The sequence below is a fragment of the Cornus florida genome, unplaced genomic scaffold (assembly GCF_030987335.1).
Source record: "Cornus florida cultivar Cherokee Brave unplaced genomic scaffold, ASM3098733v1 CherokeeBrave_3.0.0_Hap2_Chr03, whole genome shotgun sequence".
In the NCBI taxonomy this organism is placed as follows: Eukaryota; Viridiplantae; Streptophyta; class Magnoliopsida; order Cornales; family Cornaceae; genus Cornus; species Cornus florida.
Window position 1 is genome coordinate 32,960,421 of NW_026775573.1, and position 18,344 is coordinate 32,978,764.

The following is an 18,344-nucleotide window of genomic DNA, read 5'->3' on the forward strand; positions in this document are numbered from 1 at the left end:
TTTACACACGTGTGGCTGCCGACTTAGCCGCCACAAAAGCTATTCTCATCCACTCAACTTTTGTCTGCCCACCTGTGGCTGCGGACTTAGCTGCCACAAAAGCTATCCATTGCTTCTTCATTCCTATTTCCCGTGGGCTTCATTAAACCCCAGCTCATAGACATACAAAGCTATCCGTCCAATGTACTAATTATGGTGGACCACACACCCCCCCCCAACGAATCACAGCACACCGTTTCAGTTACATTTCTCATTCATTCGTTAAATGACATGTTTATTTCGCTTGGACTTATTAATAGTTACGAAATTAAATAAAAAATATAAAAAATTTCATAAATATTAATAAATTTTATTTGGTCCATTAAAAATTCAAAGTTACAATTGTAGGACTTTCAAATGATGATCAAAATAACAAAGAATACAGAAAGTTCAAAATAAATAAATATCTACAAGGCTCCACATTATTCACCAATCTCCCACTTCACCTGCTAATGTCAATGGCTCTTGATTAATTTCCGTCTCTTGCCCATATATAAGGAATGAAGAGATTTTACCATTCCATCTGTACATACACATGTATATCTATCTATCTATCTATCTTATCTTGCATTGAAGATAAATTAGCAGAGTTGGTTATTAATTCTTCCCCTCTTCTTAATGGATATTTATATGAATTTGGTACCAAAATTTTATCAGGTTGCTATATTGCTATTACTTGGGCTATTGTTGCCTACCATAAACAAAGTAGGTATCCTAGTGTCTCCCATTTTTTTTTCCAAGTAAGGGTCCTTACAGATGGGCATTCGTTTTTCTTTTTCCATCTAAGAGTTGTATGTATAGTTCCCTCTTTCAATCCTCTACTTTAAGAAGCTATATTGCAAGTTTCAAACAATTTTGGCTGTTCTGAATGTTGATCATCACTCATAGTCAATATATTAGCCTATTAAGGTTCTCGTCCTTAAAAAACATTTTCCTTTATACATTGTTGCTTATGTTAGGCTAGTTTTCTCCTATTACAGGAGCACACTCCATAGGTGTGTGCAATGGAATACTTGGCAACAATTTACCATCGGCGCAGGAAACTGTAGACTTATACAAATCCAAAGGCATTGGGAGGATGCGAATCTATTTTCCAGACCAAGCAACACTGCAGGCCCTCAGAGGATCCAATATAGAACTCATCCTGGGCGTTCCTAACTCGGATCTTCAAGCGCTTGCATCCGATGCTTCAGCCTACTCACCCGATGTCAAGTTCGGATACATTTGTGTGGGAAATAAAGTTGATCCCAACGCTCCTATAACTGATCATTTAGCTCAGTTTGTTCTCCGGACAATGCGAAACATCCACAACGCGATTGTAGCTGCCGGATTACAAGACCAAATCAAGGTTTTGTTGCTTTGCTTTGCTTGCCATTTTATTAAAAATAAATAGGCTAAATAGGCACATAAATTAATAAAGAATTTGAATTAGGACTATTTATCATTATTCTTTTGAAAGAGAAGTCAAGAGAGAAGAAGACTTGAAATATCTTTACTAATTACTCTTATACCATATCCTCTTGTCCCAATTGCGAATTATGAGAACATTAGATGTAACAAAGTTTGATACCTTTACACCGTTTCCTTGATTTTAACCGGTGATTATATATATTTTCCATATTCGCACCGAATCCTTACGCTCATTTCCTTGACTGAGTCTACTTGGCTTCCTCACTTCATGTCAAATAATGCGGCTCCACGTCACTATATTAAATACATCATAAACACATTAATCGCTATATACTTTCTTGCTGGTTTTCTAATCGGGAGTCTATTGCCAAATTAATAGATTATTGTTGTTTAAAACAAGAAGAGAAAATAATGATAAGAAGATAAATAAGTATACACACAAATAAAATAATAATTTATACGTGATTCAAGAGCGATGATGATTCGTATCACTATAAAGAAGAAGATTATAAACTAAAGAACGTGTTGGTTCTTCTTCACAATAATCTCTCTTTTCACACCACTCACTCACCAATAAAAAAGACTCACACAACACTCTCAAAAAAATCCCAAATAGTATATGATTTACATAAAGAGAAAAATCCACCCAAATACAAGCTTCAGGTGTCACTTGAAGATTGTACACACAAAGGCGGATAGAGGGGTGGGCAAAGGTGGGCTGCAACCCACCCAAAAAAAAAAAAAAAAAAAAAAAAAAAAAATTTACTATACTAATATTAGCCCAGCCCAAAAAATATATGTGTATGTTAATAGTATTAGCCCATCTCAGCCTCCCACCAAAGTATGAAACGTGTTAAAACAACAATGCGTAGCAGGATTGGAGATGAATTTCTTACTGACTGCATGACCATCAACCTTTAAAGAGCTTGTCTAGAAAATTGACTTGGAATCTACTATTGATGAATTCGAGTCTTTAAAGACTCGTCGAGTACAATTTAGATAGATTTTTTGTAATCTTTGAATTTAAATATTTATCTATATTATGTTATAACTTTTTTATTTTATTAGTTTAAGAAATTTTGTTATTAAATTTATGTTTAATATTAGTCCACCCCAACGAGAAATCTTGGATCCGCCTTTGTGGACACACAAAAGAATTTTCTCACGCACACAAAACCAATGTACTCTCTTGATCCGAATTCTCTTATTCTTGGATGCCTCTCAGATGCTTTTAATCGAATGAGTACAAGGCTATTTATAGGCAAAAAAATACTTGGTGTCCAAGTATATTTCAAAGCTTGCTTTGGAAGCCAAATGACACTTGCTGCCTAAGAATAATTCTTGTTGCCCAAAAATTTCAAAGATGGAAGCTTCACCATCACACTTCTGTAGCCAATAGATTTTTGCCATGTCATAAATGAATTTTAGACAAATTTCTAACAAATCTTCACCTTGACTAAAATTCTCCACCTTGGCGAAAATTTCGAATGAGGCACAATTTTCAACAAAACTCCATCTTTGACAAAATTTCTCCACCTTAGCACAAATAATAAGACAACATCATAAAAAGTCTTTCTTCAACACAATGTGAGTAATAACCCCATCATCATCTCCAATACAAAACAAATTAATAAAGAATTTTAGTTAAGTTTGAGTCATCCTCAAACTTAACCATCGGGCTCTCATTCTTCAACCCATGTATGTTTTACATAGCCACAAGCATACCTTTAATATTTCTGTCAAATTCTAAATGCTTACCAAAAGCAACCTTGGAAACTCTAAGTTTGACATCTCCTTCAGCAACCTTTTCTAACCGCCCACTAACCACTGGTTGGTAATGAAAAGTCATCTTCTCACCCTTGTGGAGAATAAGACGTCCTTGACTTTTCCTCGCATATCTATTGTGACCAACTACTTGCCTCCCACACATCTTAATGGCACTTGAATGGACTATCTCATTACTACTAAGATTATTGCAAGTTAATATCACACATGTCCTCATGGGTCTGCCTCCCTGTAAGGACTGCTGCAATTTCGATTGTCATTTGAAAATGGATTTCATTCTCCCACCACGTTGTGTAGTCCCCTCACAACCTTTTTAAGAACTAGAATCATAACTTCTCTTTCTAACTCTTCCTTTGCCAAGGCCTTGCTGAGTCAGCAAGGCCTGCATCTTATTACGCCAAAGATTGAAACTAATCTTGCCATCAAATTTCTCAATGTCATATTTTCTTAACATCTAAAAAAACTCCCCAAAAGCTCTGATACCAGTTTGCTATGGAATAAGGACTAAATAGGAGTTAGGGAGAAGAGAAAAATTAATGACAAGAAAAAATAAATAAATAGGCACACACATGCAAACGAGATAAGGATTTATACGTGGTTCACCCTCACAAATAGGGCTACGTCCACGGGCGATGATGATTCGTATCATTATAAAGAAGAAGAGTACAAACTGAAGAACGTTTTGATTCTTCCCCACAATAATCTTTCTTCTCACACCACTCACTCACCAACAAAGAAGACTCACACAACACTTTAAAGAAACACCCCAAATAGTATATGATTTACACAAAGAGAAAAACCCACCCAAATACAAGCTTCGATCAAGTGTCACTTGAAGATTGCATACACAAAAGGATTTTCTCACACACACAAAACTAATATACTCTCTTGATCCGAATTCTCTTACTCTCGGATGCCTCTCGGATGCTTTTAATCGAATGAGTGAAATGTTATTTATAGCCAAAAAAAATACTTGGTGTCCAAGTATATTTAAAAGCTTCCTTTGGAAGCTAATTTGGAAGTTTCACCATCACACTTCTGTAACCAATAGATTTTTGCCATGTCATAAATGAATTAATTTTAGATAAAGGTCTAACAAATTCTCCTCAAGCTCTCCTTGGTCTCTTATCATATGCATAAAGAGGGTTATATATATATATATATATATATATATATATTGGGGGAGTTCTAGAATCAGTCAGGTTTTTCTATGTCCATTGTAGATAAAACATGGGTTAATTTCTTAAAAAATAATTATAATAAAGAAAAAAAAAAGAAAAAAAAGAAAAGAAAAAACAATGGTTGCTCTTCTCATCTTCACCGGAGCTTTTCTTCCGCAATAAAAATAGATAGATCTTAATTTTGTTTTCTAATAAAAAATTTATTCAATCTTTTCTCGATCATTTTATTTGGTAGAGATTGAAGGAATTTTTTATAATTTTGATTCATAAAAAATTTAGGCAGATATGTTTTCAGTTTCAATTTAACGTTGATTATAGTTGTAGAGGTGGGTATGAGTTGGACTGAAGAATTAGGGCTTGAAAGTCTCATGCCTTTTGGTTGTACATAACCTATGAAGCATGGACATTTCTCCCGTGAGTCATGTACCAATGTTAGACATGTGTCCGCCATAGATGCGTGTTCGAGCACGGACATTCGTGTCGAAAATTATTTTTTATTGGACACGGGTGGACATAGATAGGACACGCGGGGGACACGGTGGGACATGTATTGGACACGGCGGGTATATTTTGTAATTTATTTTTTAAGAAAAAATGGTTACCTAATGTAATTTTAATTGTTTAAAAGTAAAATTTTAAAAAATTTAAAAAACAACTACACAGACAATGAACTGAATGAAGAATGTTAAACATGTTGGAAATGTACTTGATCTTATTTGTCTAATGTTGTTGATAACTTTGGTAGGTTCTTAATTGCTTAGGAATATATATATATATATATATATATATATATATATATATATATATATATATATATTATTTTATTGGCGTATCCCTATCGTGTCTGTATTCTATTTTTTTTTAAATTTATCGTGTTGCAATATCCGTATTTGTGCTTCATAGTACATAACTTTCACAATTAATCATACTTACTCCTAATAAGATAATTAAATAACTTAAATGCACACATGCATCATGCATTTTAAAATTTTTTAACGACAAAATAATAAAATTAATTTTATTTTCTAACAGATTTCAACAGCAACACACGTGGGACTTTTGGGCAATTGGTACCATCCGTCACAAGGCGTATTTAGAGAAAGTGCAAAGTCGTTCATGGAGCCAATCATCGGCTTCCTAATTAACAATAGTGCCCCATTACTCGCCAACATATACCCTTACTTTAGTTATATTGGTGACACACAAACATTCAGCTTCCTTATACCTTATTTACTACATCAGGAGTATTTATACGAGACGGTTCATTAGACTACAAAAACCTTTTTGATGCATTGCTTGATGCCATGTACTCTGCTGTTGAGAAGGTAGGTGGACGGAGTTTGGAGATTGTGGTTTCGGAGACTGGCTGGCCATCTGCGGGTGGTACTGTAGCAACTGTGGACAATGCAAATGCTTACTATAGAAATTTGATGAATCATGTCAAGGGAGGGACTCCAAAGAGGCCAGGGAAGGCTATAGAAACTTATTTGCTCGCCATATTTGACGAGAACCTAAAGATTAGGGCAGATATGGAAGCTCATTTTGGCTTGTTCATAAGCAACCTAAATACCAAATTTCTTTTAAATTAGTTTCTTTTTATTTCTATTTTCCTGTCAAATAATGAAAAATCAAACTCTTTAGATGTTAAGTAAGAATTTTCAGGTTGCGGGATTTGTTATAATTCAATTATAATTCATCACAAATGGGCCCAGATTACCCCAGAAGACCTAAAAACCTATCCAACCTTTATTAGAAGTTAATTCTTCTATAAAAGGAGGCACAAGGCTATCAATCTCATGGTCCATCAATCTCTCTCACGACGGCTTTTAGGGTTTTAGAGAAAAAAATCCAAAAGGAGTTTCGGCGGTCCAGGCGATAAAGACCACAACAGCACAGATGATATCTTGCGTCGTCATATGAAGCTAATTCCTCTCTTAGGGCATTAATGTAGCCCGAATCCGAATACTATGGTTTGATTGTTCTGTACTTTGGGAATTTAATATATTATGTATTTTGATTGCATGATTATGGACATTTGAGCCAACTCAATTGGTGTTTTAATGAATTAATAGTTTTTGAATAGTTATTATATTGTCTTAGATATAACTGCTCATAAATTATTCTCAACCCATTCTTATTGGACAATATCTAGCGGAGTCCTGTCGAACATAAGAATGGAGATCATGTAATGGTGTTCAAACGTTTTTTCTTGAATGAACTTTTTCATAGTTTATACCTAGGGAAGACGAGTTATACTACAAAATTAGTTAGTAATAGGTAGGTAGATAATTCATGCCAACCAAAGATAGGTTATAGTTAATTAAAATTCATGAAACATCTTTCTTTAAATCTGAATTAAACGAATGTTATTGAGTTTCATTCCATATAATACATAATTATTGAAATTTCAAGGTTGAACCGTTGACCATAGTATGAGGTTCGTGGTGAAGTCAATCCCTAAGTATTTCTTCTTTTGATTTCAATCAGTTTATTCCATTTATTTTCTTTTATGTTATTGAATTACATCACAACACACAAAATCAAATCCTCTTTCTAAATTAAAATAGCATTAATTAAAGACTTGATAAATCACCACAATCCTTAAGATTTGACACCCTCAATATAGCCCTATCCTATAAAGATTTGTTCTATTGTGAGTGGTATTTTATTATTGATAAATAAAAATGCACATCAGGAACTAAAGTGGATTGGGAAGTCTCAAGAGGAGTCTTGAGCCGAGGAATAGGAGTTTTCGTACCTCGCTAAAATCGCCGAGTCATTGTTTGCAATTTCTCTTCCCTTATCTCTTTTACAATTGTGCCATTAATTGTTTGTATTGCATAATTACTTAAGTTGTTGATTAGAAATTGTAAATCTATAAATTGCGAAAATTGGCCATTGGCTCTATTCACCCCCCTCTAGAGTCAATTCCTGGGTAACAGAAATAACTTAGGAACTCACTCATCTATCTTTTGGAGTTCTTATATAATTTTCTCTCTTCAGGAGCGGCTCGATCTATTTTGGGGCCTTAGGCAAAAAAATAAAAAGTAGTCTTTTCAACAATATAAATAAAAATAATCACAACTCACAAACAAAATATACAAATATATACACAAATTTATAATAACAAAAGTTGATAAAACTAAAAAATAATTAAAGAAAAAAACCATAAAAACTGATTTAGAAAATCCAAATTCAATACTCCAACAAAATTTTGCAATAGAATAAAAGTGCGTTCATATTGAGAGTATATAATGAGTATAGAGTTGAGAAGAAAAACCACTGTAAACTTGTAATGAGAGGGGGAGGAGAAGACTTGTTAAAAAAAAAAGATAAAAGATAATATATATATATATATATATATATATATATATATATATATATATATATATGGAAAGTTTTTGCCACTTTCCAAAACTACAACGTTAAACACATATTTAATATTTTAACTTACCCATAAATTTTTTTAGTTTTGCTGTAAAAAAACGTGAATGAGAGAGAAAGAAAGAGGGGAAAATAAAAATATTTAATGATACAAATGTTGGGAAACGTGCTAGTTTTAAAAACTTTCTAAGGGATTTTCATACATAAATCTTGATTCATCACATAGAAACAAGTTTTATACAAAAATAAAATATGATGTATCATTTAATTGACAAATTGAATACTTACATCAAAGGTCTGAGTAAACCTTAAAATATTTCCTCTAAAGTGAATGTTCTCACTTATTGTAAATCCCTTAGCAAGATGCCTTCTCCTTTGATCTCCATCTTCTTGGTAATTCTTTTGGCTTTAAGAATCACTCATAAGCCTTCATGAATGACCTTGGAAAATTAAGCTTGTGGGAGCCTCCATTAGATGAGAATATTAATCCTAATTTTCTAGAGAGAGAAAATATATATTCCTTTTTCCTTCTTCCAAAAATCACCACCTAAAATATATATAGACCATGTATATATATAGGCAACATAAAGATAAAGAAAAGGAAACAATAAATCATTCTCAATCTCTAATTCACATGTCTCAAATCTAATAGGATTCCAATATCAAGTTGGGCTATGAGTGAGGATCATTTGTGCTTATTATTTTATTGGCTACAATGAATTAATAAGTGGCCCGGTCCATGGCCCCAATTCAATTAATTCATAAATTAATTTCTACTCCACTAAAAGAAATTAACTGAACTCCAATTAAATAATAAATAACCTCTAAGTCAATATTGCACTTTGACCCCTCTATGCATAATTAGTTATCGGATAAATAAAGTCATCAATCCGACTACTTAATTAATATATTTATGTTGGTACCATTAATTATTTCTAGCTTGATCACAATAAAACATTTGTTTGACAAAAATTTAAATAAATAAATATATAATAACTCATTTTGTCTAAAAACACACGAAGGCTATCGAATTTATTTTGTGATCAACCATAATCAATACAAAATAAATACAAGTAGCAATGATGCAAATATTGAAAATATAACCTTCTAACTATTAATTACATAATTACCCAAAGTGCCGGTTTAAAGATTCCGAAGATTCCGCCGAACAAATCAAAGTACTTACTAATTAATAAAAGAGTCTATACTTCTTTCATGCTTAAGAGTCAAATGCCATGATGGTGATAGGGAGCAATTGTATACGATGACTCTCGCAATATATCTTAACCTAACGTGGATCCAGTTCAAGTCTTAGTTAATAATGAGTTCATCCATAATTACTGACTATGAACCATTTATAATTACTATTTATATATCATGCATTGTTCACCATCACATACATATATATAAATATCTCTTGTAATCAAATGGACACTATCAATTCCATAATACATTGAATTCACCAATTGTATAAAACATAAATATTTCAGATACGTCAGGAACATATGTCATTTTAATCCAAATAGGAATTTGCTATGCCAGGGCCTATAAATCCCAACAGCTCCTACTTGCCCTCATAGCCAATTCTAATTGCATCTAACTCCAATGTTATCCAGGTGACAATCAAAACTATTGATTAATGATACATTTGTTAATGGATCAACAAAGTTGTGTTTCAATGCAATGTTCTAGTCACGAGTACATTTTCATGCCGGACAATATCATGTAGGACATGATACTTCCTCTTAGTGTATCTTGTTCCTCTATGAAACCTTGGGTCATTAGTTTGGACTACTTCTGCACTATTGTCGCAATATAGCTCGATAGGCAGGCTAGTATGCTCTATAACCTCCAAATCAGTGAGATCAAACTAAAAGGCTTCCTTTACCGTCTTTAAGGCTACAATGTACTCCACCTGCAGGTTTGAGTTAGTAGTTAAAATCTGCTTGATAATCTACTAACTGATTTCCCTTCCATTGAGTGAACATACACTAAGTCATGAACCTCATAGTATCTACTTCTGATTAAAAATCAGAACTAGCATACCTGACTAGGACCATATCATCAGATTCATAAATGAGTAGGAGATTATTGGTTCTTTTAAGGTACTTTATGATATTTTTCATAACAGACCAGTTATCAAGTCCGGGATTGGACTGATCTCTACTGACTATCCCTACTATGTAACGAATGTCCTATTTGGTATAGACCATGGCATATATGAGACTCCCATATGCCGAAGCATATTGTTCCAGTCTCATTTGCTCAATCTCCTCTGCTAGTCTTGGATAACTACTTTCTAGAGAGAGCAATCCATGTCAATAACGTAAGAACTCATTCTTTGAGTTTTGCATACCAAACCTGGTCAAAACTTTATCAACGTAGGATTATTAAGAGAAGCTTATTTTCCTTTTAACCTAATCTTGCAAAAGCTTGATACTAGGAATATAACTTACATCTTAATAATCCACCATTTCAAAATAATTGAACAACTACCTCTTTAATGATGACAAAGCTTCCACGTCATTATAAATGAGTAGGATGTTAACAATATATATAGAATTAGAAAAATAATGACATTCCCTTGTACACTTCTGATTCATTCACTAAGAAATCTTCTGGTATCCTTTTGTAGATTAACTTGCCTTCCATAGATATCACCCTACTAAAAAGTTCTACAAGATCCCAGATTTTATTACAATACATAGATTCCAACTCTGATTTCATAGCAATTTACCAAAACAATCTGTATCCATATCGGTTCACGCTTTCGTGTAGCTTACTGGGTCTAACTCATGTTTGACAGGGATGCCTATAAAGGTATCACCTAAAAATATGATTATGTCGGATTGGATGATAATCCTCCCACTACATCAATGTACCGATGCATGAATCTGTGAACTAGATGATGCTGACACATCAATAGGGAATTCATATAGTATTCTTAATTTCTATAATAAGTGTGTTCATATGTGGTACAATCTAGTACTCATACCATATTCTATAACATTATGCTACTAGGTATGTGATTCATAATATGATCATTCTATAGATAAACAGTGAGTGTAAACAATTAACTTTTATCATAAAATAATCCATCATAATGCCCTTAGAGTAGCAATCAAATCAATCATGCATATGATCTGCTTCCAATTTACTTATTCATATCAAGCGCACATGTGCAAGACTACCCCATATGTGCATGTGATTCAAACTAAGATTTAGTCAAAAACACAGCTCAAAAGATATCCTTGAGACAGACTAAGATGGATTACAGTTCATAATGCGCATCGATATCATTAATGCTAAACTCTTAAATGAAATAGATAATGTAGCATAACTGATCATAGATCTAACCATGTTAAGCGGAATTCTATTATTCCTATTTGACACCTAAATCCATTTAGCATCAATTGCGGAAAACTGGTACACAACACCCTCATTGACCATATAGTCTCTGCACTATCCCAAGAAATACTCATATCAACGATCAGATGGAAGTGTTTTGATAAGTTTACCTAATCTGTACTCCACATCAGCCTTGACACTTTTAGAATATACCAAAAGTTTAAGACTTGTGTCGCATCAAATAAATTTAAAGAAAACGTGAGTAATCTTGCTTGGATATTCATAAGACCACACGTGTCAGTGTGTACTGACTCCAATTGTTCTTTATGTCTATTTCATTTGGCTGATTAAGCCGTTAGGGTTTTCTATCCTTCAATACAAAATTCACAAGTTGGTTTAAGCTCCCTTGCCTCACTAGGTTATAAACCTTCTTTGACCAATCTTTGAATTTCATTTTGACTGATTACAACCCAAAAATAAACACTAAAAATACAATGAGTCCGGAATAACAAATTTTCTCTTAACATTCAATCTAGAATATGCAATATTAGTTTCTACACTCTGCAAATATTAAGAGTTGGTGGTTATAGTATATTAACCATCTTTCAATGCACCAGAAGTAATCGCACATCTCTTCAATTTTATAAAAGCAGTTTTACCAAAAGTAACAACACAGTTTTTATAAACTAAAAGTGAAACAAGAATGAGATTGCGTCTAACATCTGTGGATAAAGATAGTTCTCTAATACTAATATCCTCATACTTCTAATTTCAGATGTAATACTCCCACTGACTTAGTTACAACCTTAGTATCAGGTCAAGTACAAATATATATCCATATCATCGAGGTTTCTGGACTCCTGAAATCCTTGCAACGAATTGCAAACATGTTTAGTGGCCTCCAAAATCTATCCATCAGGAATTAATATATATAACCACATAACATGGCTCAATGATTAAATATACATTTTCCTATGCCACATCATTGCTAAGACAGTTTATCCTTCAGTGTCTTAGTTAGCGGCAAAAGAAACAGTTTCCTTCGCCCATAACATACACTGCCTTGTTCCCTTTAACCTTTTGATTACCCATGTTTTGTGCTAGCCTAGTCTTATTATCATCATTTCTCTTTCCTTTACCCTTCCACTTGGGTCTAGAAGAAGATGATATAAACTAGGTTAGATTGATAGGAGCGCCTATACTTTTGATTATCCTTTAATCTGTTACCAATTTTATAAGAATATCAGCGAGTGTGAACTCAAACTGGTTCCTTATTTAGTTCACTCTAAAAGAGTCAAACAAGTTTGGTAACAAGGCAATAATCATGTCAACTTGAAACTTACCACCCAAGTCAACCTTATTGACCTCCAGTTAAATTTTTAAATAATAAGCAATCATTTTCAAAATACGATCTCTTACTGGAGTTCCTTAGACTATCGCAATGGTAATCAAGTCTGACACAGTACTTAAGGCATAAACTCTATCTAGTCTAACCAAAACATCTCATTGATCTTTAACATGATGCTTGAAGAAAATAAAATAATGCAAATGTTAGCTTTGGAGCGTATTCGAGATAAACTCTAGAATATTGCATCAAGTCCTATCATTGGCCTTATTTCACTTATTAAAAGTAGTAATGTTCTCTTGGGTATCTTAAAGTAAAAGGATTAGGTTTAGGAGTCATAAATATATTTTGTACCACTACGTTGTAAATAAAATATCTAAGTTCTTTTTTCTAGTCAAAATAATTGAGATCTAAATACATTGAATATGTAAGCAAGTAGATAAAATGGATTAGACATAATATTTAAATATAAATGCATTCATACAATACGCAAGGTGAATTATTAATACTATCATGCATATTTAAAATTAAAATGAGTTTGTTGACCACATAATATAATAAATCTCAATAGAATAAGAGATCATTATCATTATTGGTAAACAATCCCTTTTAATTAATGCGGGTCCCTTAACTTCGTAGCAGAATAAATCACACAGTCAATACGTCAATAACTTATCCTGATGGAGGAGTTCATTATTACTGTTGCTGAAATTCATTTGCTATTAGGTGAGCACTTCCATTAAAATAGTATATGGGTCCCTAAACCACTACATGAAAAATCGGATAACTAATACACCAATAACTTATTTGGTTGGCAAAGTTCATTATCGCTATTAGTTGGCAAATCCCATCATTTACATATCTTTGGAGACAATGCCTTGTCTATCATATGAAATGATTCCCGATTTTGTTTAGCCTTTCTAAAATCACCTAGTGTAGACTACTCCGTTGGGGAGCTAACACTATTGATTTTAGATTAAGTGTATAATGTTATTAAAACTCTAATGAAAAATAAAACATTAAATATCTAGTCATTATAATCTAGACTCTTTAAATCATGCGTAGGGCCTTATTTTTAAAGATCTAATTACAATGAACATTTAATATTTTTATTTTCATGAAACAATCATTTTTGTAATATTAAGACTCTTCAAATCATGCGTGGGGCCTTATTTTTAAAGATCTAATTACAATGGTTTTAATAACGAAGGCCATGAGGCAATGTATAAAAATCACCGCTCCCACTTAATTTTTAAACATTAATAATTAGGGTTTTCTATTCATGATTTAATGCATGCTAAACGTCTTGATTTTAATCCAATTAAATTTAGAAAATATCTGGATTTTAAATGATTCACTAATATTTAATTTGAGACATTATTTTCAAATAATTTATAAAAATAATTTTTCGTTTCCCAATACGTGCCCTCAAATTAATTAGTAATCAAATCCAATTAATTTTCATAATTTAATTAATATAAAACAAGTCATTTAATTAAATATCATGGATCTAATGCATAGATAATAATAATTAGCAATTAATTATTTCATGCATCACATACATCAATAAATGACAGATAAAGCAAATTAAATGGCCAATGGATTTAGCTTTTAACATTTAATTGCTCTAAGTGTTGCGCGAGGGTCAATCAATGGCTTGTGAACTCCTATAGAGGCTTGTACGCGCCTAGAGAAGCAAAACGGCGCCTAGGACGCACCCGGATAGTCCTACACGCGCCTGAACGCGCCTTTGGAAGTCTCTAGCGCATGCCACGCACTCCCACGCGCTTGCACGCGCTAGGAGGATGTTGCAGCGCGTGCCACGCGCTTTCATGCGCCAACATGCGTTGCCACACGCCGGCTCATGCGTGTGCAACTTGCCAGCGTGTGCCACGCGCTGGCATGCGCCAGTTAGCGCTTCTCGCCGATGCGCGTGTGTCTCACGCGCTCTTCCATTGGGCGTGCATGGCTCATAATGGAGTTGAGCCTTACAGAATCTTCTTTAGATGCTGATCTTGATCTAAGGCTACTGGTGTGCGCGCTACACCGGATCAGCCGCCATACATTCTGGCAATCCTTTTCCGCTGGCGAGACTCCGGTCGCCGAAAAACAGCTAAAAAATAATAAAAAAATTCTGAAAAATTAAATAAAGCCCAATTTTTTTTTGAAAAATTCTAGAAAATTCCAAAAAAATTCCAGAAAATTTCAGGGACTTTATTTAATTCTCTTGGACCTTTTTGAAGCTTCATAGTATCATTTGATGAATATTACATGGCTTTAAAAAATATTTACTATTTGAAATACAATGGAAAAAATTAAATTACATCATTGAACTTTCAAACGGCTAAATCAAAGTCTTAATTACATTAATCCAAAGATAAAATTACATTCAAATAACCTATAAACTGATCGGTTGAGAATTCGATCTATAATAAATCAACCTTTGCAATACCACGAATCATTGTAAAATAGGGCTATTGGTCGGGTAAGTCGAACCACTGGGACTACGCTAATCTATGTCAACCTAAGTGTCTAGAGTCTTTTTAGAATGATACGGGGTGTTCATAGAGGATTTGTTGGTTGTCACTTAAGCTATGAAATTAAGGTGCATAAAATAAAAGTTTGCAAGAGTTTAAAGGAGATGAAATACAAGTAAAGAGGACTAGGGAAGTGAATCCGCCTCCATCCCTATACACATGCTAGATTAGAGCTAAATTAGGGGAGAAATAATATATAATGGTCAAGAAATATATAGCAACACATAGTTGCCATATAATCAACAAGATGCACATTAAATCTCAAGCAAGCATGACCCATCAAAGGTTAACATGTGCTTAACCACATTTACTTGAATGAAAGATTATCAAGCCCTAGATAAAATGATGAAGCACATGAAGGTAAGAAATAAGCATAAACCATCAAAGGCTTCACCTAAGCAATGATCTATCAAAGTACTTATCAACATGCCATTAAACCATTTCATAACCTTGTCTCCATTCTCACCATGAAAACTCAAACAATATGATTAATATAAGACATCATCTAAAAAAAATAATCAACTTACAGAAATCATCCATACATATATCAACACTCATTATAACAAATGAAGTGCTCTTGGTTATAAAAAAACCATAGAATGTACATTATAATCCCCAAAATATAGCCTAAATTAGAACATTCTTACAAGGGAGGGGCCTCATCACCTCCCTAGATGGAGGTTTAGTTACCCATGGGAGCCTTAGAAGAAGGAAGAAGCTTGGAAGATCCTTCCATTTTCGAGCTCATTTGTTGTAGCTTCAAGAACTCAATCTTTTCCTCCTCCTTCTCTCTTTAGAAATCTTGCAAGATGAGATCTGATGTATGATATGTGGTTCCCCTCACCTTCTTGTAGACATTATCCTACCAAACCCTCACCAAACAAGGCTCAACTCCCCACCAAAAGACATCTCCAATCAACCCATAAAGATGGAAATCATAAATGAGTGAATCAAGGAGCAAGTGGGCTGAAGTGATGGATCCCGGAGAGCATTCTGCCCAAAGTTCGAGCGCTCGAAGTAAGCCCTTCGAGCGCTCGAAGTTCCATCAGCTTGCTCTCTTCTCTTGACCTACTTTGCACTGCTTTGGTAAAATAGCCATAACTTTCTGCTCCGAACTCCAAATTACGAACTGTTTAAAGATTTGGATAGTTAATTCAAAGTTCTAAATACGCCATGCTTTAATGGAAGTCCAGTTCTCGAGTTTGTTAGGTCAAAAATGGAGACCAAAGTCAAACTCCACTGCTGCCAGAACTTCAGCCTTGAGCACATGCTATTCAAAGAATCAACAAAACATCATTTTTGCTCCTTTTTGGCCAATAAACCTGAAAATATATAAAAACATGCAAATAAAGATAATCTACATAAAATAATCAAATAATGGACTTAACTAATGCATCTAAGGGCGCTTGAATATGCAATATTCGGCGCTTATCACACCCCCAAACTTACATTTTGCTAGTCCCTTAGCAAAACCAAAATGAAAAACTTAATGAAATGACAACAATGGGAATGCTGCCACACAAAAATATCAACCATGGCAAAATGAAATATATACATAGCTCAAATACAACTCGAAACAAATAAAGGACTGGAGACGGGGTCATTAAATAGACTACTATGCATATATGAAGCATTGATACAAAAATTTGCTAAACACATTTCAACATACATGCATCAACATCCTAGTCTATATAAATAACTCAATTGTCATCTCTTGAATGGAAATCAACTCTAACTTCAGTGAAAGTGGATTGGATTCTCAACATGCGGCTTTTACTTTCTTTTCCAATTCCAAGACACAAGTCTTCAAATCATTGGATTCCCTTTTAAATGAAATCCTTAAGGCATGAATTTATTTACAAGACAACTTTTGCTGCTTGCTGACAATTTATTATAACTCAAAAATGATACATAAAATGGTTGTGCAATGCTGAAATCCTTTAAGCTTTCTAACCAACCCATGTAGCAAGCGTTAGGCCAACAACTCTCAAACCAGATGGCTTTAGGGTACTGAGTGTAGAGACACTCCTAGGGCTTAATAGCTCAAATTGGCAAGGTTATGAACTCCAACGAACCATGTTTATTACAATATATATATATATATATATATATATTTGAATGACCGTGCAATGTCTAAGTCTTTTAAGCTTTCTAACCAACCCATGTAGCAAGCGTTAGGCCAACAACTCCCAAACCAGATGGCATTAGGGTGTTGAGTGTAGAGATACTCCTAGGGCTTAAAACTCGAGTTGGAAAGGTTATAAACTCAAACTGGTCATTATTTACTTTTTAATTTTTTTTTTTTTTTTAAATCATGCCAAAGGTATCCATCTATTAGATTCATCAATTCAGATTAACTAGGTCAAGATCAAGGTTAATCAAGTTACATGCCTCACGGTTAAGTTTCCAATGTGCATCTGTGTATTGTGAAGCATAAAAGAGTATAAGATCCAGCGAGAATTTAATTAAAGCATTTATAAAGACTAAATTGCATCCACATGATCATTTCAAATTCACATTTTTCTTTATTTTCAAAAATTCACAATTGCTTCTATATACAAGGTATTAAACATATGATTCATCTCCGACAAGTTTCAAATTATACTATCATTGCTTAGCAAAAATGTGGAACCAAAAATGCAATATTGCACCCCCAAACTTGAAGTACACATTGTCCTCAATGTGGGACAACAACTAATAGCGATGACCAAAAAAAAAAAAAAAAAAAAAAAAAGAAATGACAGAGAAAAAGAGGAACAAAAATACCCAGTAAGAGGAAAGTGCATGGTGAGGTGAGGAAAACTCCCAAGCAAAATCTAACAAAGAGAGGTCCCAAAACCTGAAATGTGCCACCTGAAATGGGACACGAAGAAAAGGCAGAAACAACTACAAAAATAGTAATAAACAGTAAAACATGGAAGGAAAAATGCTGAACAGAAGATAACAGAAAAGCTAGAGAATTTGCATTCAAAATGAAGTGGACATGATTACAAAAGGAACAGAAAGTCAATCATGTCTAACCAGAGAAACTCGTGCATAGCACAGTCCTAAATTTTAGAAATAAAACAAAAACAGAAAGAAAAAATATACACATGTGAAACAAAAAGATAAAGTCCAACACTGGCAACTATCTACGGGGCTGGGGGAAAATGGGTGAAGATGGCATTGAGGAGAGATTGAGTCACACGCCATTCCTCCTGTGCCACGTGATGGTCCTCCGCCGCAACACGTCGGTCGTCTGCAGCAAGACGACGGTCTTTTTCTACATGGAAGTAGTCGGCCAAAGAAAGCTCAAAACGATCCATTCGCTCATGA

The 18,344-nt window shown here is 33.8% G+C and overlaps 1 pseudogene; it reads left to right on the forward strand.

Annotated features, from left to right (window-relative positions):
- The first annotated feature begins 333 nt into the window (after positions 1-333).
- On the forward strand, positions 334-6,043 carry LOC132300202 (glucan endo-1,3-beta-glucosidase-like; annotated as a pseudogene).
- The last annotated feature ends 12,301 nt before the right edge of the window (positions 6,044-18,344 follow it).